Below are 25,558 nucleotides of genomic sequence, written 5' to 3'. Positions count from 1 at the left end.
TGAGGTCTGTTGAACAAACTTAAAAAATATTCGCACTATAATCATAAACGCAATTTAATATTTTTTCTCCTAGTAATCCAGGCAGATTTATCGGTCGAACTATGAATGAGATATAATAATCTGAATTTGAAATCTCATATTTGGTTCGTAAGTTTTTTAATATCAAGGGTAAAAAAACACAAAAAATATACTTGTCCGGTTTTTAACTAAAAAATAAAGACTCGCCAAATTGCTGGGCACGATTCAAGACCATAGTACGCCACGTTGACTCAGTAAATTGTCTGAAACTATGAACCATTTTAATAACTTGCCTATTACTGCCTGATAGCCAATGAATAAATTACGCGACAAATTAAAACTACAAAATCTGGCAAATGAATTATTCAGCAGGTAGTAAATAAGCCATTAGCCTTTTAAATTTCTCGCTTAAAACATAACTTAAATAATATAGTTATAAAAATAAATATATTATAAAAATAAAAATATTATAATTAAGCGATAATTATATAAGTGATAATTATAAAAACAAAAATTCCGACTTCTCAAAATAACCTATGTCATACTCACAAATTAGACGAATACAACAACACATCATTTGTTATAATCCATCGAACCCTTTGGGCTATAGGGCTTGCCAAAGAATGAAATATAGGTACATATGGTCGAAAAACATTACCCTTCGCAATTGTATAAAAAAGGACTATTTTCTCAAAAACTCCAATTTAAATATTTTTTTATTATTTTTGTTCCATTGCTCTTTTTAGCTCACTCGCGTCTTGTCAACCGTGAAAAAGTGACTTTATTTATTATCGTCAAAGCAAACTATACCAAAGATGGAATTACAGAAATGCTGGCAGGTTTCTAGAAATTCTTACAATTTCATCTCCGATTTAATCTTCCGCCGCGGGCTTGAAGATATCTTTCAAATTATAAAATTGTTACGGCGCTTTGACCGTATTTCCCATCTAATAAATGAATCCAAAAGTCCGTATAAATGTTCCTTTATTTTAACTTAATACATTTCTGAAAGTATCTCAACGTGTGGCAATATTTTGTAACATAATCTACTTATTACCTTTTGTTTCTCATTAATTTGTTTACCCTTTTTTCCTTTGCTTTTTAAATTGAGAAATATTTTAACCTTACTTATTAGTCCTATTATTTTAGTTGTTGCTACAAGAAGATCTATTGTTGCGTTCTTTAAAAATCATTTTTAAAAGCAGCAATCTTTGTGTGGCTATATTTGAATGCCTGTTGGCGCGCTAGCCAAACCACGACAAACCATTACAAAGTCAAATGTGCGGATAAAGCATTTCGCTTGTGTAGGTTTGCAAGCACTCGTAGTAGATCCAGTGGAGTGTTAGTTTAGTTAGTTAGCAAATCAAAGAGACTTTGCCGCAAGTGCCTGCAATATGTCCACACGTTTGTGCGTTTCTAGATGTTTGGAAGGGTCAAGATCTGTGGACGTAGCATAAGATTATTTAAGGATACAAAATTACACAATCATGTATACATACTTCTGAAAATATTATAAAAGTTAACTGAATTGTAATCTAAAATAACAGCTTTTGTGTATGCTTCTCGCTTTCACATTATAGATAACGAACGATAGGTAAATACAAATAGGGTTTGCAAATTTAGATTCAAAATTATATAGTTACCAAGAATCTACAAATTCATCATATTAACGCGACATTCACACAAATATTTCACACACATAAATAACCAATGAAAACATCAAAAACAACAGATAAAGCACTAAAAATTAAATGTTTTGTGTCCAAACACAATTCATTGGTAGATGCAAATTTGCGCAGCTCGCCACTCTGCACACAAAACAAAATTGTTTTCGTCCAATTCAACATTTGTTTTGTTTGCGTACAACAAAGTGTCGTGTAACACAATATTGGTTTGGGTTGAGTGTACCTACTATGGAACCTCTGTTGTGCGTTCTTTCAAATATTTACGTTCCGTTATGTTACTGGTTATAACCTATCTTCCTGGTTACGGCTTTAATTATAAGCCCTTACGTCCATTTTGCCTTAGGATTGTGAGACTTGGGAAGGACGGCGGTATGTGTGGTCGCATACCGTCGTAAACACCAGACGGTGTGGTGAGTCCTGAAGCTCACCTAGGAGGAGCCCGAAGGGGCAACGCGTTCAGAGGACTCCGGTTGCCTTCCGTAGGTGATCCCGGAGTCCTCTTGGCAACGCTGAGGACGGCCACCGGGGGGGTTTTAGTGCGGTAAGAATCCCACATAATCCCTTGTCGCTCCCACGACACTGAGTACCTTTTGAAGGTTTCCCCCTCGTAAACAAAAAAAAGGATTGTGAGATTTGAGAATAAACCCAATTTCTGTAGCCACTAAACAATATTACTGACTGTTTAGATTTAGATCACTTTGATTAACGTCACACTAACAAGAAATAAAACTAAAAATCCAGGATGCAATCCATAATTATTACCTTAAGAATCTTCGGGTAACAAAGGTAGCATTAATGATCGGCGCAGCGTAGTATCATTAAATGACGAATTAGAATATCATCTATTGGGGTAGTTAGTATATCCAAATTTAACGGTGGCTCTTCATTAGCACTTCATGTCATAGCACTGACGTTACAAAGCCGATTTTGGAAATGGAACTTACAAGTTAGAAGCAAGAAAGACCAACAAGTCCCTACACATTTTAATATCCAAACCAAATTATTATATCAGTGCATTCGGATAGTCTCTAGCTTCTGTTCAAAGTTATGCTAATCTTATTGACTTTTGCACTAGGAAACTGCTTCGACATTTTCATTAATAGCATGTGAAGACGTAGAAGGAGCACTCCTGAGTATATTGAGGCTCTTTAAATATGCAAAAGCAACCGCATCTTCAGTCGACAATGCATTAGCGAATCCTCTGAGGGTGTATAGTAAACTATAAAATAAAGGATAATGTTATGTATTTTTAATTTTTGCATCTGCATGCATCCTTTGAGGGAGGGAGGGTGGTACATACTGCATGGTTTAAAATATATACCATCATACATATTTGTAGCGGATTGTTGCGAAGTAGTTTTAATATTAACTTAATAGCATGGATTTCCGCAAAGTAACGCCTGATACAATTAACTATTTAAAGGATAATGTGTTTATAGGAACTTAGTTCCTTATCGCGCGGTACGCTGGGTAAGGGCGCTAGGCGAGCGTCACGAAAAATCCTCACGACAGCAAAAGGCTATAGTGCGTAGCGCTCGGAGAAGGGGCAGGCCGAGTATAGGGTTTGACTTATTCGTTCTCTCTCTCTCTCTTGACAGTGACAAGCCACGCGGCGCGCACGTCTGCTGTGTATGTGTACATTGTTTTGTCGTGTTCGTGTGTATGTAGTCTTAGTTATTTTTATTATTTTTAAAAATAAACAATGGAAGTGATTTATTAGAAGTTGAACCATTCACCCGACCATACCATTGTAGGACACCCGATCGAATCGATCGGTGATGGAAACGGGTGTGAACTCCGTTCCAATCGGGTGCCCCACATGTAACACCTCAGACATTTTTTTTTATATTACACCCTTATGGGATGCATTAATCTAGTAAGAAAGTCATTTTGTTTGTCTTTTCGTTTATACTTGACGACCCGCGTGGCGGAACGGTCACCATGCCGGTCTGACGCGCAGAGGGTTCCGGGTTCGATCCCCGGCCAGACACATTTCTAAATGATGAATTTAGATTTCTGTTTCTGGGTCTGGGTGTTTGTGTATTTGTCTCTGTGTCTATCCATAGCACCCACGATACAGGGAATCCTAGTGTCGGATTGTGAGTGTAGAAAGCGTTATGAGTGTAGAAAGCGTTATATTCTTACAAGTTTTTATTTAACTTGTTAATTTTATTTAATTCAGTTGCAAGATTTGACTCTTGATACTTATAGGAAATATGTATGAGAGTCAAATCTTGCAACTGAATTCAACCGATTGAGCTGAAATTTCCACACACATTTATTTAGTTTGTATGGCAATGTATGATTAGCTTAGTAACGCCGTATTAGATTTAGTTTCTCTGAATCTAATACAGCGGACACACTAAAGTAGGGGACTATTTGTTTTTTATGTTAATTAACAATTCTAAAAACCTCGGTTTTTTACTATTTCATTTATATTTAATTTGTTTGTCATTATTAATAGCTCTTATTTTAGATTTAACCCTTTAAATTAAGGATTAAATCTTAGACTACCCGTGTAATTAAAAACTAATAATACTGCACCGATGACGTTTCGAAAATCTGACCAGAAAACCTGTCTGAGCGTCTATTATGAAAATACTTAAAAGCGCTTACATGTAAGCATTTCTCTCACCACAAACCCCTGGGGAATGCACGCGTTAACAAAATGTGATTTACGATGTTTCCTGCATTTGTGAATCAAACATGAGAATTTTAAATAACGTAGATTTTTAAATTTTCACGTTTCCACGGGAATTTCTAGTTGAAATGCTGATGTTATTTAAATTTATTATAATTGAAAATTAGACGAGCTTACCTGTAAGCGAAGTCTGATTATAATTTTATGAATGGTGATCTGAAATATAATTGAGAATTACAATGTAGTATCCTTCTTCCCACTCGTCGGCATCGCGATTGTTTAGCCTTTAAAAACAAAAATAAGTTTAAAGACCACTGACACTGCGTATGACAGTGACAGCTCCGGATTCCTCACTTAATTTAGAGTCTATCATTTCCAACTTAGTCTCCTTGATAATATGCATGCTGTCTATATCTAGGAGACTCTTTTGTTCTTATTGTTGCAGTATGGGTTTTGATTTTGGGAGGGTGGGTAATTATATTTCAGATCACCATTCATAAAATTATAATCAGACTTCGCTTACAGGTAAGCTCGTCTAATTTTCAATTTTATTTCATGGTGATCTGAAATATAATTGAGAATTACAATGTAGATGTTTAGAGACAACTGCAACAATGGGACATGTAATTAAATTAAAGATTTATTACCATACATATATATTATTATATGGATTTAATTACATTGCTGAATATTTATTTGTTCTGCATCATATGGATGAGATGTTGTGAAATCCATAGTGCTTAGTGAGATTTATTCTCAATAATAATATATATATATATATATAAAAATACAATATGAAAATATCATATTAATAAGAATTTTTTCTCTTAATTAGGTATAATTATAAAATATACATAATTATTAGGATTGCTAACTGAATATTCACTCTTACTGTATAATATGGATGAAATGTTCTGAAACACATAGTACTAAGTGAGATTCCCTCTGAATTAGATGAAATAATATTCAGTGCAATAATAATGCAATATTTTTCTCTAAATATATTATTACTAAAATTGCCCAATAATAATAATAATAATAGTAATATTGTAATTTAGTCAGTATTAATAATTATCCAATTCAAGCTTTTGCACCTTACAAAAAATAAATACATACAAGGTCGAAAATATGTTTTCTACCCTCCATAGTATGTCATAATTATGTGTAGAATGAATTACTTGGTCAATTTTATTGATACAAATAATACTATTTCCTTTGCTATATAGCAATATATGTATAAATATGTTTCATATGTGATGTACATTATATAATAATGTACTTTTATATAATACTATACTTAAATGTACCAGTAGGTACATTGTATGTATTCCAATATTATTAAAATAGGAAGCCATCCCATGTTGAATATTAAGGAATTAATACCATTATTTATTGACAAATTATGATTGGGTATTTGATTTGATCTTGGGATGATATATGAACCATGTGAGATAAATTTATATTTTATGTTGTAGGTATACCCGGTATAATATTGGGTGTTATACCTACTTTGTTTCTTTATATTAGTGTGCATGTTCAGGAGGGACGACATGATCATTCTTAGATCAATGAAACATTTTAGTTTTATATGACTTCCTGTTTTTGTAGGTATATATCAGATTTGCAAAAGTTACTTATACTTTTTGCTGTACCATGCTTATGCATGCCCTCTGTAAAGTTACATATCTATATGGTTGGTTGGAAAGCTTATGATGTGTTTCCTTTTGAAATCCAATCTGACTTTCCATCTAACATCTTTTCGTAAAAATGTGTGTAACTATCAGTTATGTGTATGTAAAAGTTGATATCAGTTTTCATAGCAGTATTTATGTATATGATTATTTCAAACCCCATTCATGACTAGACCAGAAAAGCTTATCTTGACTCAAAAGTATTTATGCTGAGCATTCCCAGGATTAATTAAGTTTTAATAAGTCAAATATTTTATAACTTCCATGGGGTTCTGGCTTACTTAGCCTGTAATGATTACTAACACAACTGGTTCTAGTTACAGCTCTGACAGTGATAAATTATAAAGTTATTACCCACATTTTTCTCCATCTTAATTCTTTAAGAAAAGGAAAGTAGATAAATCTTCTATATATAATAATTATAATAATAATTTGTATATATAATATAGTTTTCTTTGTTCCAGGCCAGATGTCTGCCATGTGTGTCCTATATAGTAACGTTCATCACACATACCCCTAATTTATTTATTTATTTATTTATTTATTGTTTAATGTTAAGAAGAACGGTTATGGACCAATTACACTTATTAACAATCATTATAAATAATACATTTCAATAGACAGATACTCCTATAAGGAATAAGGAATTCCTATTAATTCTAGGGATGCTAGATTTACATTTGAAAATTGATTGGACATGCAGCTTACTTTCTTTGTTTTATGTTTTATAAGAGCATCTAGGTATACACACTAGGCATAAAAGACCCAAAGAAGATATCATATTAATGGCTGGCCATTCACATGATATAATAATATTGTTATTACTTTTATATCATTAATGTGTCACATATTACCATGGTGGACATTATTTACCCTTAGCCTAAGCTTCATTATGAAATGAGAACAATTTCAGTTTTAGTGTAACTAACATAGACATTATGAAGACTTAAGTGCAATAGCAATTCTCATATTATGCTTGTCTTTATTCCAGGATTAATGGACTGCTGTGTTATTTTTTGACCTGATGACTGGTGTATAAATGTATGATGCATGTTTCTATATAAACCTGGTGTTGCTAAAGGAAATGTTTAAGAAACAATATAAGTAGTATATTAATATTTGATTGCTTTTTGTAATGTTGGGAGTACCAGGCTTCTGTTGTAGAGCATTACATAGGCACCAATAATCTTTAGTCAATTTTTTCATGATGATCAGCCTCATATTTTAAGCAGTTTTACTGTACATGTAAAAGTAAAAAATATGTGCAGATATTTAATAATTACCCATATGTTTGTGGACTGAACTTCCAAACCTTTAATTATTACTGTATTTATTCCTATTGAGTCACTGAAACATAAGTGTAACGAAATCCAAAATGTTAATTTTGTATAAATTCTCACATTTGTACATAAAGTTCACTCTTGACATTCACATATTTGCATTTATGTCACATATGCCATATAAATAAGTAATACTAAACAAGGTTTTTGAATTATTTACAAGTATGGACATTTATTATTTAGCACATTTGTATTGTTATAGTATTGCAGGTATTGTTATAGTACCTGGCCTTAGAATAAATCATAAAGGTATTTGTGTCCAAAGACAACTCCAGACTTCTGGATTGATTATCACTGTAAACCAGTGTATTAAATAGATAATTTAAAAACTTCAATTCAAGTTACATCTATATATAATAGAGTTATATATGTTATGTAAGCTCAATGACTTTAAGTAGGTACTCTGTACCAGTAGTTAAGTGGTGCATTATAGTTCTGATTGTACTCCTTGATACAAATCTCCTTAGAGTTATACCTTAATAATACGAGTATTTCCTGAAATCCGCAATATCTTGAAATACACCTAATCTGGATGTTAGGATATTCATACACCTAGCCCACAAGATATCAAATCAAACAGCTTTATATAGCTGGTAATCGATTAAATTTTATTATACATAATTTGTATATATGTGAGTAAGAGGTACTTCAATATAACCCATGTAATATTGTTTACTTTGAGCCATGTATAGGTACCTGTTATTTGCTTATAAAACAGCTGAAATTGAGTAGGAACTATAGAGTATCCATAACAAATCAATGAACTCTGCTCAATTGTGTTGAGGTATTAACACAGAATGCTACTATCAAAGCTAGGACTTCAGACGCTGGTTCCAATATATGAGATACTTATAGTATTCTTTCTTCATGTGACTAAAACTATATATTGGACAGATATGTGTCAGTATCAATAAGCCGGAGTCTTGTTTGCTTAATCATTGTCCTCCTGAGGTGGTTCTTTTGAGAGAGCATGCCTTCTGTTCTATTTCAGGTTAACATGAAACAGTTGTCATGTATATACACCAGTGTGTATGTGATAATGTGAGGAGCACATCTATTACCATTTGAGATCGAGCATTGGATTAACTAGTATACAAAGATAATTTTGTCATCAATGTTGTAAGATTTTTATCTTGACGCCATATATTAAATTTTAATATCATATAACACAATTGATTTGTGTGGAACGACCAATCTCAACCAATTTCAAATTGGCAACGGGGTGCTGCATAAAACATTTATGTCACAAATGTCTATTTTAGACATTGTTTTCTGATAAGATAGTTAGTCTTCTATCATTTGTAATGCAGCTAAGTGAGTTTCAATGTCTTCAGTATGATTCCGTTACATGAGCTCATGAGCATCATGCTGTGCGGTGAATCCTGATAAGATTCTTATATGCATGGGGTTATATTTGTTATGGGTTAGCGCACCAGCAATGTGATGATTCCTATTTTCTGTTCTCCACCATGTATTGCACATATTTTTATCGTGTGTATTGTGGTGGAGCATAAATTACCTATTATGACCTTTATAGGTAGCACTAGTTAAAGTGTTATTCTGAGAAGAGCATCAAAATGTACCAGGTTGATTTCCTCAGTTCTCATTGGAATATGTTATTCATCCAGTTGCTTCACACATACCTCCCAATTTTAGAGAACTCTGATGATATTATTGTATTCACTCGTTGTCCCAGTATGTTGACATAATATTTTCCATTTCTGTTAGGACACTGTTTTGTCATAAAGTTACAAATATGTTTTGCTATTTGCAATAACTCCATGAACGATTCCTGAAATTATAGCTGGTTCTGAAAATTATTTTGTCAGAGTTGGTATAACAGGGTTGGCATAACCTTGTGTTGTAGCAGCTCTAGCTTGGTGCTTATAAATCATTCATGCTTTATACTGTGTATTGTTAGTGCAATAGCTAGTGATGGAAGCATTCAAGCCCTTTGCCACATATAAGTATTAGCGCAGGTATCTCGTACTCAATGGCGAATGAGTGAAATGTTTAGTGTCAACAAAGTAACACTTGGAGTATCTCGTACTCGACGGTTCTGATGCTTTGTATATTCGACCACTTGCCACATAGAAATGTTAGCGCGAGTATCTCGTACTCAATGGCGAATGAGTGAACCGTTTAGTGTCAACAAAGTAACACTAGGAGTATCTCGTACTCGACGGTTGTGACTCTTTGAATATTTGAACATTTGCCACATATAAATGTTAGGGCCAGCATCTCGTGCTTAATGGTGAACATGGGAAACATTTAGTGTCGACAAAGCGACGCAACGAGTATCTCGTACTCAATGGCTCGGGTGCATTTTATATTTGGACCATTAATTGCTAAATTATATGCATAAAAATGCAAGCATCTTACGGTTAATGGCGAATATGAGCACCGTTTGGTGTCTGTAATGTGCAACAGCGAGATTGGCGTGCATGAATAGTTTTGAAGTTGTAGATACGAGAAAGTTTTTCGAACAATATAGTTTCTTTCTGAGAATATGTTAGTTATTTAGGCATTTTTATAGTCGTGTACACATACTGTAAAAGGTGAATAATGCATTATTTTCTTACATACCTGGTAAGTAATTTGTACATAACCTCTGAACCGGTGATCCAATCCGAAGAATTGCTTCGTAAATTCCTGCTGCTGCGACTACAACTACGCAGACGTGATTCTTCATTCCTAGTTTCCATTTTCTTCATTTTTTCACTAGCTTTGCTTCACTATACACGTTTAACAAAACTTTGAAAAAATAGTATCACGATGCCTTGGAAGCGCGAAAAAGAAGTGAGGAATCCGGAGCTGTCACTGTCATACGCAGTGTCAGTGGTCTTTAAACTTATTTTTGTTTTTAAAGGCTAAACAATCGCGATGCCGACGAGTGGGAAGAAGGATACTACATTGTAATTCTCAATTATATTTCAGATCACCATGAAATAAAATTCGTTTTCCTTCTTGAGTAAACCTTGTATGGAATGTTTATGATCTTAATCGAAAATGTAACTTCTATGTCTTGAGCATATTTCTTAGTTAGCTGTTTCCCGTGTCTTCGTACACGCATACTATAATAGAAATATAACCCTTTTTCACCCCCTTTGATGTACAATATGTAAAAATCCTTTCTTAGTGGGTGTTTTCATAATAAAATGGACCTTTTGTCGGAACATGGTTCTAGCTTTAGTAATTTAGGCTCCACGATGATTATTCAAAAATGTAGAGTCAATATAATGATAAAGTCATCGTAATGAAAAGTGTATCAAGAGTATCCTTTCGCTTTTGGATTCATTCAGTGGTACTTTTATAAAAAATCTATTTTTACATAAAAATTCAGACATTTCATTAAAATGTTGTTTCAAATACAACATATTTGTGACCAAAATCAGATAGGAATTTGGTGGCCACTTGCCGTACTCTTTAATAACGTAACATGTATTATTCACACGTAATACTAAACAAATACACCGTCAGACGCTAGTATACGGTATCCAATTACCCGCTACTTACACATAATTATCCAGCTCATTTCGCGTATATTTTCTGACGGCAAATTGAATCATCTACTCGTAGCACATTTGTATCTACACTGTGAACAGTTACTGTCAACCTTTTTAACAGTGGTTTAAGCTTTTTGAAGGTGGTAGAACCCTTTGTGGTTCGACTCCGGCGGCACCACCGCCACACCTATTTCTACCTTATAACTGCAGTGTTAGGTGCTGCTGTGTTCCGGTTTGAAGGGTGTGGTAAGGGAGAAAGACTTTTCCGAGGCATTCCAGCTTAGTCCTCAGGGGTAGCGGCGCATCTGTGGCCGATCTCAGATAGGAATATCTAATCCTATCTGGGTTTTATTACAGATGTCCATGGGCGGCAGTAGCCACTTACCATCAGGTGGACTGCATGCTCGTCTGCTACTCTTATATTATAAAAAAAAAAGTACCCGTAGCATGAGATTTTACTTTTTTACAAAAATGACTGTTTTTGTTTTGTTTACGTATATCACCACCAGAGTCCGCAGGAGCACCAACACCATCTTGAAAACTATTGGTAATAGATGCGATAGCCCGCTTTTTAAACGGTTCGTTCGAATAATGGTGAAATAATACATCTTATCCTTATCTCATACATTATCCGAATGCTTCTATATAATTAGACTAAATACCTAATATAATTTTAACTAACATAGTTCTTAAGGTCCCTACTAACATATTCATATGGATTTTAATTATCTGAATTAAATAAATAATAATTATTATTATTATATCCCATACATATCCAAACAATTCTGATCCGCTAGGGGCGCTGATTGGAAATGTATGGGTAACTACGTAAACAAATACAAAAACATTCATTTTTGTAAAAACGTAAAAACTCGTACTAAGGGCACAGATTACAAAGATGTTTAACAAAATGTTACGTAACATTGCATTTTGTTAAATGAGTTGTTTTCATGTGAGGGACGGAGACTTAACATACAAGGTAGAACCCTCTGTAGTTCGACTCCGGCGGCATCACCGGTCGCACCTATTTCTACCTGCGTTAAACTTTGCTGTATTCTGGTTTGAAGGACGTGGTAAGGGAGACATACTATTGCGAGGCATCCCAGCTTAGCCTTCAGGGGTAGTGGCGGATCTGTGGCCGACCTCAAATAAGATTCTAATTCTATCTGGGGTTGATTGGGATTGGCGGCATAAGCACTTACTATCAGGACTGTATGCTACTCCTATTTTATACAAAAATAACTTCTTTGAGCTAAATAGCGGTAGTTAACATCGCAACCGTCGCCGATTGCTGCTTTTTTTTATATAATATAAGAGTAGCAGACGAGCATGCAGTCCACCTGATGGTAAGTGGCTACTGCCGCCCATGGACATCTGTAATCAACCCCAGATCCCCAGAAGGATTAGATATTCCTACCTGAGGTCGGCCACAGATGCGCCGCTATCCCTGAGGACTAAGCTGGAACGCCTTGGAAAAGTCTGTCTCCCTTACCACACCCTTCAAACCGGAACACAGCAGCGCCTAAAACTGCTGTTATTAGCTTATTGTTTGTTGACCGTCGTCCCGCGAATGACCGTCGCTGATTGTCGAGAGTCACCGTCGACGACCAGTATAGTTCTACTAAAAAGTTACCGTCGCCACACCTATCAGTGTGAAGCAGTTCTTATATTTCGATTATAAAAAAGTTATAACTGTTCATAAAAAATGGTTTTATTTACACACAGCTTACTTCAACATATGGCATTACTTCATACTTTAAGGGTATACCCAGAGCACATTTAAGGAAATAACGAACATTTGCATGCGGACACTGTAATACCGTCGTCCGTACAGTTTGAGAGCCGCTGCCCCACAATCACATTAGTGTAGCAAGTGCCTCGGTTAATCGAGCTACTCTTAATCCCTCGGGAAACCTTAGTTTTGTGCTATTGTGTAGGATAAAAGACGGAATATTTCGAATTACAGTAGAAATTGAGATTTCAGATTAAAACGAATCATCAACGGGTTGCAATCAATATAAAAAAATGGAACTGACACCTATTGACATATTTTTTCTTTGCTGACACTGGATGACATCTTGAATTTTGAAGTTTGCTTTGCCGACTTACTAATTTTCAATCAAGGGTACTGCCCTTACCATGACTTTTTACGTTTTGACAAATACGAATGTTTTGGTATTTGTTTACGTATTTGCCCATACAATTTCCAATCAGCATCCCTAGCGGATTGAACCAGAACTATAGTGTCAGTAACGTAACATTAAATGTCTAAATTGACAAAATGGTGCTTTATTTATCTCTCTTTTTTGCGAACATGTGAGGTAGACAAAAAGACTTGAGCACTTACTTATTGTTACGTTGGGGTTGTTGGCAGATGTAAATGGGCGGTAGTTGCTGCTTACCATTATGTGGACTGCATGCTCGTCTGCTACTCCTATATTATATATAAAAAATACAATTGGTCAAGTTAAAGGCAAACTCGCGCACGGAAGGTTCCGTGCCACAAAAAAAATATATTTTTTATTTTTAATATTTGGTATTAGCAGCCATTGAAGCTCATATTACAATTTTACGATACAATGACGCGAACGTCACTCGCGTCACTTTTAGTGTAAGCCCATACGTTTGTTATTAATAAATAATACTCAATCTATCTATTTTTTACCTACGAAAGATCGAACTTTCACAATGTCTAGTATGAACAAATTTTCAAATGTCGATCTTTGGTGGGTAAAACGTTGGATAGACAGATTATCAATAACGGGCGTTAGTCAATTTATAATGAAGATGTAGATAAAATCATTATTTTAACGAATACATAACATGTAATAACATTATTCATAGCAATCTAACGAGCATCGGTGGTTCAGTGGTAGAATGCTCGCCTGCCACGCGGGCGGCCCGGGTTCGATTCCCGGCCGATGCATTCCGTTACAGGAGTTCTTTTTTGCCGATATTCTTTTTACATTACAAAAATATTTTTAATTTTTTTTAATTACTCTTAGTTTTTTCGATTAATATTTACAAGAAAAAATCATTATGACTGTCGGATCAAAAAATAATATTATAATAATAACTATAAAAACAAATCATGATTTAACAAGTAATTTATTAGTCATTTACTTATTATTTATTATTATTCTTAAATATAGCATTCTGGTCCTCCACTTTATAAAAAAAAAAACTATAATATTTGGGACTACATTTGGAATTTCACATATTAAAGTCATGTAGTGTTAATATAGTGTAAATACATTTAGTTCACAAAGATATATTTTTATCTTTAATGTTATTTTACACACTACCAACGCCATCTATCGAAAATTAAAGAAAAAAATTAAGCTACACTGCGCAATTCTGTAATAGAAATATAATTTTAGACTAAAATTATCGCGAAATTGCGACATTTTTATATGTAACTAGTAGTGTCTGCGGCTTCGCCCGCGTTTAAAAAAAATAAAATGACATACATACATATAACTGAAAATTTGTACCTTCATTGGAAATACAGTGGCGCCGTCTGTCCAAGATTGGTTGTAGCAACTCAGAAAGCTTCGTAGGCTCTTGTACAAAAACTGTGCTAAAGATCAAGACATGATCAAATGCATAGTTTACGATTCTATACAGGACATACATACACATTCATTTTTATATACATATATTCAAGATGCGGTTTTAATTTCTTTATTGCCGATATTTCGACCTAGTTGCATGGATCGTGGTCACGACTCAAATTTATTAGATAACTAATAAAAAGGATAAAAAAGAACGAAAGAAGAAGTTAAGATGATAAAGATACTCCAAAGAAAAGTTACATTTGGCTGGTTTTGATTGCAATCGTCAGAGGACACAATTTTATTTTTTAACCGACTTCAAAAAATGAGTTTTCTCAATTCGACCGTATATATGTTTTTTTTTTGTGTTTGTTCGCGGATAACTTCGTCGTTTATGAACCGATCTGGATGATTTTTTTTTGTTAGAAAAAAGATATTTCCAATGTGTCCCATTATAAGGATATCAGGGTTTGATGATGGCAGACCAGGGAAATCGAGGGGAACTTTCAAAAGTCGTGGGAGCGACTAGACGATTTTTATTTTTGGATAACAAGGGAAATTCATGTAAAGCAAAATTCTAATTTGTGGGATCGTATGTACCTCTTGACCCGCTATCTTTCAGAAGGGAAATCGTTTTCACGCTCTATCAAGCAAACTATACATTTCACAGAAATTTGTAAAAACAATTAGTCTGAAATTGAATTACCTACAAATTTGGTTCTATTACTTTTTGTCGTAAAACCAAAAATAACAAAGTTAATAAAGATTATAGACACAGTAGAAATATGGATATGGATATGGTAGTCCATATATGTACTGTGTAATAGATCAAAATTTGGGAACAGATTGGGAACAAGAGAACTAAGTTCAGCCACAGATGCGCCGCTACTATTGAAGACTAAGCTGAAACGCATCAGAAAAGTATGTCTCCCTTACCACACCCTTCAAACCAGAACACAGCAGCGTTTAACACTGCTGTTATCAGGTAGAAATAGGTGTGCACTAATCAACCCGAAGCTAACTAAATTATTATAAACCAAAAAGTTCGACTGTTTATAATATAGCCTATGTTACTCTCACAATTTAGATCAATCCAAAGATCGAGTATTAAAATCCATCAAGGGCTTGATGGATTTTAATATACGATCTTTGGATTGGCAGGGCGTGCCAATGAATGGGACATACAAACTTACATGTAAACGCTCGAAAAATATTAACCTACCCAGTAAGATAAAAAACATTAACATTAGTTATGTAAATTGGATCACAAAGTTACTATCATCAACGCAGTCGCGCTTACCGAAATGCCAAACTAACCAACACATAATTCACTCCCAACTCACTCCCATCACTTACCTTAAAGTGTAAGTTTTGCAATTTGGATACAAACTATAACTAGTTGGTATTTCAATTAATCGACATACTTATTATGCAATAAGAAATATGCTTTCACAACATAGGCATAGGAGCAAAAGAGCATAGTCTGTGTAATGGTAATTGGCCGCTCTTGGACATCTATAATCAACCCCAGATAAGGTAAGACTTCAAACTGAGGTTCGGCACATACATTGCTTGTGACGACTAAGTTGGAATGCCTAGGATAAATGTGTCTCCTTTACTAAACCCTTCAAAACGGAACACCGCAGCGCTTAAGGCTACTGTTATTAGCCTGACAAAAGGTGTGGCGGAGGTGCCTCCGGAACCGAACCACAACGGGTTCTACACATTTGATACATTTCTCTTATAAAAGAAAAAACTTTTTCTGAGCAAAAATATATTCAAAAAGTAACAACTAAATATGCTCAGTGAACGAAAGCTTCAAAAATGATTATGTATTTTTAAAGCATTGCACAGCTAAAGAGAATCTTCATAAACAGATTGTATTTTTGCCCGCAAATGCAGAAGCTCTAACCATCTCCTGTTTATTACACCGTGCAGAAAATACAAGTAGAATTGCAGTAAAATAAACTACTCCAGTTAAACAAGTGCACTAGCGAATTTCTGGTAGTAGCGTTTTATATGGAAAGTTCTAAATCTGTTTACTCATGGTTTTAAACTTTATTTTAATTTTATGATTGTAGTGATAGCACGCTGGTTTTAACCCGGTTCTTAATCGTAAAGTCCAATGTTCGAAGCACGCATGTGTATTAAAAATAAATGATAATTTGCTTAATCTTACTTACCTAAGTCAAAAAAGGTCTTAAAGGTAAGTGAAGTCTACCGATACCTAATTGGCCAGCGCGGTAGACTATGGCCTAATACTTCTCATTCTGAGAGAAGACCCGAGACCCGAATCCAGCAGTGAGACAGTCATGGGTTGACGATGATTATTGCAGTAAGGCTGATTATGTTATGTGCGTATTAATGATTTAACACATGCTTAAACAGTGAAGGAAAATATCGCGAGGAAACTTACACGCCTACGAGTAATAGTGTTTTTTTAATAAACATATAATATTTTTTAACAGCTTTCGAAAAACGATAAGGTTTTATTTTCGGCTCTGTATTTTTTCATACAGCTGACCAAAGAGGTACAATGTCTTTCAAATAAACGTAATTGGGTTACTTTTCTTCGATATTAATAGCATAAAAGATAATTAAGTTCCCTGAAGTAATTATGACGGTCACCGAGTATTCTAAAAGTTTTAATTGGCTACTTAGTAAATTGAGTTCTTATTGGATTGGCCTCATTATTTGAAAGTGAGGGAGAATTTCTAATATTCCTTGAGTTACATTTTAAAAGCGTCAACAAATTCTGTAATATTTTTGTTATATAATTGCAAATGTGTGTAATGAAATACATTATATAGATTTACCTAAAGTTATGTTTGAAAATATTAATGCACTGTACTCGATAAAATTAGATGAAATGAAAAATGTGACTTTTTATTAAGTAATTATTAAAGTAACTAAAAATCTTATATATAAAATTCTCGTGCCACAATGTTAGTTACCGTACTCCTCCGAAACGGCTTTACCGATTTTCACCAAATTTTATATGCATATTCAGTAGGTCTGAGAATTGGCTACTATCTTTGTGACTTATGTATATATTTCTTGTTCACACAATATAGTGTTTTAATTCTTAAACTGTAAAATTTAATAAATATTACTTGCAGAAATATTCTATTATTTTCTAATCTAGAATATAGACATATCTGATTCATTTCTGTGACTCCGTTATGGCGTAGATAATAATAAGCCCCAGTAGAGCCATCTTTCAGCTTTTGAATGTCCTCCCCGGGGCATAGAACTTCCTCGATTAGGAGAAACTACTCTAGATTATCCTAAAACTTCTAAAAGTTCCTTATATAAGTCATATACTCGTATTATTTACATAGAACTTTTGTTAGATTTACTAACATAATACTAATAAGCATGCAGTTATGGTAAGTGGTGGTCACCACCGCCACACACATATAATCAACCTCAAGTAGAATGAGGAGTCCTTCCTAAAATCGGACTGCTACTCCTAGCTCCAACTACTTAGACTGCACTGCTAGCTCCAAGAACTTAGAAGGCGTAAGTACTATGATTCTTCACACCCTTCAAACCAGTTCATAGCAACTTTGTACGGCTGATTTACTGTGTGACTGCTGTATTTTTGCTACTTTTTTATGTTTCCTACCGTTGAGCTCAAGTCTTTGCCCTCAACTGGAGAGGCCTGACAAATACGTAGAGTATTTACATTTACATTACACACTTAATCATAGATTAGTAAAGATTCCTCGCTCCTAACAAGAAAATGTAACCTTTTGACAATTGTCATTATCATCATCAACAACCCATTACTGTCCCACTGCTGGGCACGGGTCTCCTCTCAGAATGAGAAGGATTAGGCCATTGTCCACCGCGTTGGCCAAGTGCGTATTGGTAGACTTCCCATACCTTTGAGATTTCTTTTTTTTTTAATCCCAGGTATGCAGTTTTCTTCACGATGTTTTCCTTCACCGTTTAGCAAGTGATAATTAATTTCTCACTGTCATCTATTTTCGTGTTTGAAAGATGCTAAAAAAATGTAGTTTTTAGATCATTTACGAATGAAACGATATTTCTTCGCACTTTTTCTTTGTTTTCGTCTTAACTGCGCATGTTCCGCGTATGCATTGTTCCGCGTAAATAACATCATGACAGCCATTAAACGGCTGACAGAATTGTCATTTAATAGCTTCTTTCAATTACAAGGCGATGAGATATCTATACTTATCTATGCCCTTAATATAAGTTAAGAATAAGTTTGGCCATACAACGTGGTAACGCGGCCAGCATTCTACCGGGAGGCAGTGATTTGGACTCATTGTTTTATATTCAATTTTTTATATTTCCTTAAGTTTTAATATTTCTTTTTTTGTTTATATTATATTTTTTGTATATATTGTATATAGATTTATAGTTTGTAAATAGTTAGATAGATTATACTTAATATTAAATGTAATTAATTCCCCTGTATTACTTATATCGACAGCTGATAAAGTCTAATTTTATAGCTTTCTTAGGACATAACATAATCTTTTGTATCAAGTAATAACTGTCAAACCCAAAACATAGCGATATAGATAATGGACATGAATATTTCAATAAAACACACATTTTGTTACTAAGCCCAAAGTACTATATATTCCTTCGGTTTGTATATCAGATAGCTCATACATTATTAAATAGGCTTCGCATACTTTTTATCTGAACTGAATAAATATAGGCACTTCTAAAGATAGGCACTTATTCTGAAGGCTCAGTATTCAACACGACCGCAATGCCTTTTTATAGCTCACTTTACAATAGAAAAGGGTAAAATTACCCAAATTTTTGTAGTAGGTAGGCATATTATTTTTCATAAAGAAGATAAAGATTTTTCGATCGGAGGAGCAAACGAGCATAAAGCCTTAATAATATGTACTTAGTAAAGCTTTAAAGTGCTTTAAAGTACCTCCGGTCGGCCACAAATGTGTTGCTAGCCCTTAGGACTAAATTGGAATTCTTCGTGTGTCCCTTATCACACCCTTAAAATTTAGCAATTATTATTAGCACCCGATTCGACTATCATGAAGCAGAAATAAAAAAATATTATATTTAGTTTAGTGTTGGAAAAAAGTCCAAAATCATGAAATTTTAATATTAAAAAATAAGTTTACATAAGTCATTCAAAACAGTAGCGCCCCCGGGTGGGTTCGAACCACCAACCTTTCGGTTAACAGCCGAACGCGATAGCCATTGCGCCACGGAGGCTGTGTCTACAGAGGAAAATATAACCCATACTTTTACATACGCAAGGGTCCTATGAACATACACAAAGACAAATACACAAGCCCTTAAATCCAGAATAGAAATTGTAATTCGTTACTTAGATATCTGCCTGCCCGGGGATCGAATACAGAACCTACTGTGTATTGGTATGATAATGGTATCGCCGCGCGGGTCAGCAATGTGTGTAAAAAGCGTTATTTTATTAGTATGTGTCTCCATTCCCTGATATTATCTGATTCATATTAAACTCTACATCTATTCAACTCTTAAACAAGACTCCAGTTGATTACATTTAAAAATAAAACTTGTTGTTTTTATAACTAAAACCTCGTATGTAGTTTTGTAATAGAATTACATATGTTGTAGAGCTTAAAAATAATTAATAGTTATACATATTTTACTCTGTGATTTTATTCTGTATAATCAGAAATGATAACACTTTGTAAGTAGTAACGTAAAAAATATTGAGTTTATACAAGTTATTCAAAACAGTAGCGCCCCCGGGTGGGCTCGAACCACCAACCTTTCGGTTAACAGCCGAACGCGCTAGCCATTGCGCCACGGAGGCTGTGTCTACCGAGGCTTATCTGCTCCATGCCTTTATTAAGAATCTTATACTTTAAAAAGTAGTAGAGTATATGATTCGACTGGTGTAATACCACCACTGTACATATTTCTATCATGAAGCACTTCTTGCGATTCGGTAGGAAAGTTGATGCCGGCTGAAGTATTTTATTTTATTTAATTATTGTTTAATGTTAAGAAGAACGGGTATGCGCCAATTACACTTACAATTATAATTACACAATTATATAGACAGATAAAAATAAATTATATAAATTCACAATGTCGATGTTAATTATAATAATAAAAATTAAAAAAAATGTCAATGATGATAAGAGACAAGTTATGAAAATACAATAGTTAAGTATTAAATGTTACATTGTTTCCATGATTATTAAAATATTTATAATTATATAAAATAAAACGAATACAAAAAAATACAATTTAATATGAACATTAAATGATAATTGTCGATGTCAAAATAGAAGAAAAAAAATAAAAAGCAATATTATTTGTCAGTGTGCTTTAGACTATATATACAGGGTGAATTTTTCAAATAGGCCGTCAGGGCCAAATCCGAAACCATAAGGATCAGCTTTAATCCTTATAAGCAACTATCAGAGAGTGGGATAATATAGAGGTGTATTTTTTTCAAAATGAACTCGTTCGATTCCCGGCTAGGGAAAACGATATTTAAAAAAAGTAAGGATGCAGTTTTAGTTTTTATCAAAATCGGCCTCGTAACTCATTTCAGCATTTTTCGCTAATCCTTATAGTTTCGGCTTTGGCCCTGAAGGCCTATTTGAAAAATTCACCCTGTATATATTAGTATACATATATGAGGCAGCCATCATAGTCGGCAGAAATGGTAACTCATCTGTAATTAGCTTCAGTACCTGAACCTATTCAATTTTGTCGAAAACGTCACTATTGGTAGTGACCACTTATCATCAGGGGGCCTGCAAGCTCAACTTGCTTCTTCAATAAAAAAATCGATCCCATGTGTTCCTACAAAGCAATATCATAAAGATATTATATTTAGTTGATATGTACCACATGCTTGCATATCAAACTAAAAGTACCCAAACATAGCGTCACTAAAATTTTAACCTTTTTACCCTTTCTGCCGCTTGCAGAGTATTCCTTTTCTAAAAAACGCTGCTTCACCCCATCCCTTATCTTTCCGCATGAGTTTTCCGACGCCTAAGTAAAACGAAAACAAAATTTCGCTAGAAACTTCAATTTGATGGATCGGGGGGTAAACATTTTGCTTACGTTTTCACGTGAAGACGAAATGCTTGGGTTAAAGATATCAATATGTATTTAAATTGAACTCTTCCTGAGATATTTACAGCGGTGTATTGTGTACCTATTGCTGCCATTATTAGTAGTTTATTGTATCAGAAAGGGTCTCAGGATCTATGTTATAAAGTACAATTAGACAGACATAACGAATACGAATAGGATTCCGATCCTGTTAAATGTTTGTGGATCACCTTAGCTTTTTTTAAATATTGCAGTTGTAAATGAGAGTTCAGTTCACCTGATGATAAATAGTCGCTGCTGCCTAAATCTATAATCGATTCCATATAGAAGTACAACAGTGTTTCTACCTGAAGCCGATCACAGAAGCGTTGCCATTCCTAAAGCCTAAGACAATCGCCTCATATATATATATATTATAATATAAGAGTAGCAGACGAGCATGCAGTCCACCTGATGGTAAGTGGCTACTGCCGCCCATGGACATCTGTAATCACCCCAGATACGATTAGATATTCCTACCTGAGGTCGGCCATAGATGCGCCGCTACTCCTGAGGACTAAGCTGGAACGCCTCGGAAAAGGAACACAGCGGCGCTTAACACTGCTGTTATTAGGTAGAAATAGGTGTGGCGGTGGTGCCGCCGGACCAAATATGTAAGCATCTATACCCATTCAAACCACGGAAACTGCTTCACGATAGATATAGGTGTAGCGGTGGTACATCTCCGAACTAACTACATATCCAGTATATTCTAACCTTTTGAAGTATAGGCTGATTATTAAAAGTATGGGTTATATTTTCCTCAGTATACGCAGCCTCCGTGGCGCAATGGTTAGCGCGTTCGGCTGTTAACCGAAAGGTTGGTGGTTCGAGCCCACCCGGGGGCGGTACTGTTTTTAATTAGTTATGTAATATATTTTTTATTATTACAAAATTTCATCATTTTGCAAGATAAAATCAAAAAGATAAATATTTTTAAAGGTTTTATGAGCTCTACGTTCCACGAAATTCTGTTATAAACCAACAAGACGATATAAGACATAAGCATAAGACGATATAAAATAACAAAGTTAAGTTCCAGACTAAGAAAAAATAGATAGTGGTGAAAGTCTCAGTAAGATAAATACCTCGAGTCTCTCAGTTACCTGTAAAGGTTGTACAACTAGAAGTAAATAAAGTGCTCTGAACAGAGTTTGCTCTACCTAATCAACTGGAGTCTTGTTAAGGAGGTGAATAGATTGAGTGTTTTTTTTTTTTTTTTATAATATAGGAGTAGAAGACGAGCATGCAGTCCACCTGATGGTAAGTGGCTCCTGCCGCCCATGGACATCTGTAATCAACCTCAGATAGGATTAGATATTCCTACCTGAGGTCGGCCACAGATGCGCCGCTACCCCTGAGGACTAAGCTGGAACGCCTCGGAAAAGTCTGTCTCCCTTACCACACCCTTCAAACCGGAACACAGCAGCGCCTAACACTGCTGTTATTAGGTAGAAATAGGTATGGCGGTGGTGCCGCCGGAGTCGAACCACAAAGGGTTCTACCACCTTCAAGTGTTGTCTATATGTGTGTTCATGGCACCCACAACACAGAATCCTAGTGTGGCGCTATTAACGTCTTTAATGACCGCAATCACAGACCTTAGATACAGGTCTGTGACCGCAATATTTATATTTGCGTATGAATATCTACCTATATTTTGCCGTTAGCACTGTTTTATGTCGTAATGGAATTGAGATAAGCTCATACAAGGAATTTCTTAACGCTTCTAGCGGTATTAAACGCATTTACCGTTTACTTTTCACAAGCGTATACCTGTTTGTGTTTTATAGCCAAAACAACAAGCTTAGAATCATATCCATGTTCACGACAGGTGAATCTCTCAAACAGAAACATGGGCCGTAAACGTTGACTTGAAACACTGATGGTCCCACAAACATGTCACAGCGTTGGTTTGAGTGGACAATCGGACGTGACAAGATAGAAGTGACATAAACTGTGACCCGAATTTACTGGTATAGTCCGCGTAATACTGCTAGTCCGCTCAGAATATAGACAAAAATCGCGTCGCCATAGCAAATTGAACTAGCAATTTGGCGTGGACTATACACGTGTTCAGTTTATTAACTAACGGTTGTATAGTCTTTAATTTTGTAAGCGGTCGTGTCCGGATTCAATCCCCGATCAAACAGATATCTAGAAGAAGAATATCTCTTTATCTAAAAATATATTCTGGACCTTGTTATGTATGTATTTATGTTTGTGTATTCGTCAAGGGGAATGAACATGGTGGGCCAAAATGTAACACGATGAGATATAATTTAAAAAATTGGTAAATTTTTTTTATAAAAAATTATCAAAACTCAGTTTATTTCTCAATCTGGAAGTAGAGAAATATAAAAAAATGTTTTTCATGACAATCTATTAATTGTTGAATAATGTACACTTACACTACATCTAAATGCAGCATACACACGCATCATCATCATCAACCCATTACTGTCCCACTACTGAGCACGGGTCTCCTCCCAAAAAGAGAAGGATTAGTCCGTAGTCCACCGTGCTAACCAAGTGCGTATTGGTAGGCTTCATCATGTCTTCATTGGTAGACACGCATCATAATACAACGTGAATTCATAATAAAACAACATTAAGTATGCTTTACACACCGATAGTTCCACAAACATGTCACAGCCTTGGTCTGGACGGACAATCGGACGTGACACGATAGAAGTGACGTAAACTGTGACCCAAATACACTGGTATATGTTTTCAGTTTATTTGATAATGGTCATGCAGTCTTTGGTTTGTATTTATATGACTAATAGACAAAGTACGAGTCGATTTCATACACGGAGGGTTCATACCACCAAATTTTTATTTAATACTAGCTGACCCGCCAAACTTTGTACCGCCTCAAAATCTATTTATCAAATATATTTCATATAAAATATAGCCATGTTACTCGTAGATAATGTAGCTTTCGAATGGTAAAAGATTTTTTTCAAATCGGTCCAGTAGTTTTTAAGCCTATTCATTACAACCAAACAAACAAACAAAGTTTTCCTCTTTATAATATTAGTATATATAGACAAAGTGCGAGTCGGTTTCATACACGGAGAGTTCATACCACTAATTTTTGATTTAATGTAGCGGTTTTTTGTATGGCGATGCTCATTTATTTTCAAGCATTTATTAATATTCGTAATTAGTCTTACAACAGTCACCATTATAGATGTCTCTGTAAAAAAATACTACTATGTAATTATATATTAATTAATATACTGTAGAACAACTGTGTAAACGTTATGAAAACATTATTATAATATTATTATGTTTGTTAACTATTCTATTTTAATTTAAATGTTATTTTAAATGCACTTTTCATAGCATCGGTGGTTCAGTGGTAGAATGCTCGCCTGCCACGCGGGCGGCCCGGGTTCGATTCCCGGCCGATGCAAAGATTTTTATCTTAGAAAAACCATCAAAGCCTATTCAAAGCAACGTCTACGTTTATTGTCATAACGTAATATTGTTTTTAGTTTCTTATAGCGATAAAATAAAACTCATTTTGTATTACTCTTTTTAGATACTTATACGAGTAATAAATGACTACACTGTACAATTGAAGGTGGTAGAACCCTTTGTGGTTCGACTCCGGCGGCACCACCGCCACACCTATTTATGCCTAATAACATCGGTGTTGGGCACTGCTGTGTTCCGTTTTGAAGGGTGTGGTAAGGGAGACATACCTTTCCGAGGCTTTCCAGCTTAACCCTCAAGGGTAGCGGCGCATCTGTGGCCGACCTCAGGTAGGAATATCTAATCCTTTCTGGGGTTGATTACAGATATCCATGGGCGGCAGTAGCCACTTACCATCAGGTGGACTGCATGCTCATCTGCTACTCCTATATTTAAAAAAAATGATGTCTAATGGTCACTAGTCATTACGGCCCATTGATATCCATAACAAATCCAAAAGAAGATAAGAGTTGGAACTATCTCTCATAGTTTTAAGATCTCTATCTCTATTTTAACGTTTTTTAATT

The 25,558-nt window shown here is 34.8% G+C and overlaps 5 non-coding genes across 5 annotated transcripts; 3 read left to right on the top strand and 2 right to left on the bottom strand.

Annotated features, from left to right (window-relative positions):
• Positions 1 to 13,736: 13,736 nt before the first annotated feature.
• TRNAG-GCC (transfer RNA glycine (anticodon GCC)) lies at positions 13,737 to 13,807 on the top strand. The gene has a single exon. It is a non-coding gene; the product is annotated as a tRNA-Gly (tRNA).
• A 5,781-nt stretch (positions 13,808 to 19,588) lies between these two features.
• Positions 19,589 to 19,661, bottom strand: TRNAN-GUU (transfer RNA asparagine (anticodon GUU)). The gene has a single exon. It is a non-coding gene; the product is annotated as a tRNA-Asn (tRNA).
• A 513-nt stretch (positions 19,662 to 20,174) lies between these two features.
• Positions 20,175 to 20,247, bottom strand: TRNAN-GUU (transfer RNA asparagine (anticodon GUU)). Its single transcript has one exon. It is a non-coding gene; the product is annotated as a tRNA-Asn (tRNA).
• A 2,076-nt stretch (positions 20,248 to 22,323) lies between these two features.
• TRNAN-GUU (transfer RNA asparagine (anticodon GUU)) lies at positions 22,324 to 22,396 on the top strand. Its single transcript has one exon. It is a non-coding gene; the product is annotated as a tRNA-Asn (tRNA).
• A 2,502-nt stretch (positions 22,397 to 24,898) lies between these two features.
• TRNAG-GCC (transfer RNA glycine (anticodon GCC)) lies at positions 24,899 to 24,969 on the top strand. Its single transcript has one exon. It is a non-coding gene; the product is annotated as a tRNA-Gly (tRNA).
• Positions 24,970 to 25,558: the final 589 nt, after the last annotated feature.

The sequence above is a fragment of the Epargyreus clarus genome, unplaced genomic scaffold (assembly GCF_041222505.1).
Source record: "Epargyreus clarus isolate Ecla_fem2 unplaced genomic scaffold, WU_Ecla_fem_2.2 ptg000005l, whole genome shotgun sequence".
Classification (NCBI taxonomy): domain Eukaryota; kingdom Metazoa; phylum Arthropoda; class Insecta; order Lepidoptera; family Hesperiidae; genus Epargyreus; species Epargyreus clarus.
The sequence above is the reverse complement of the archived record's forward strand: the minus strand, read 5'-3'. Positions and strand labels throughout refer to the sequence as shown.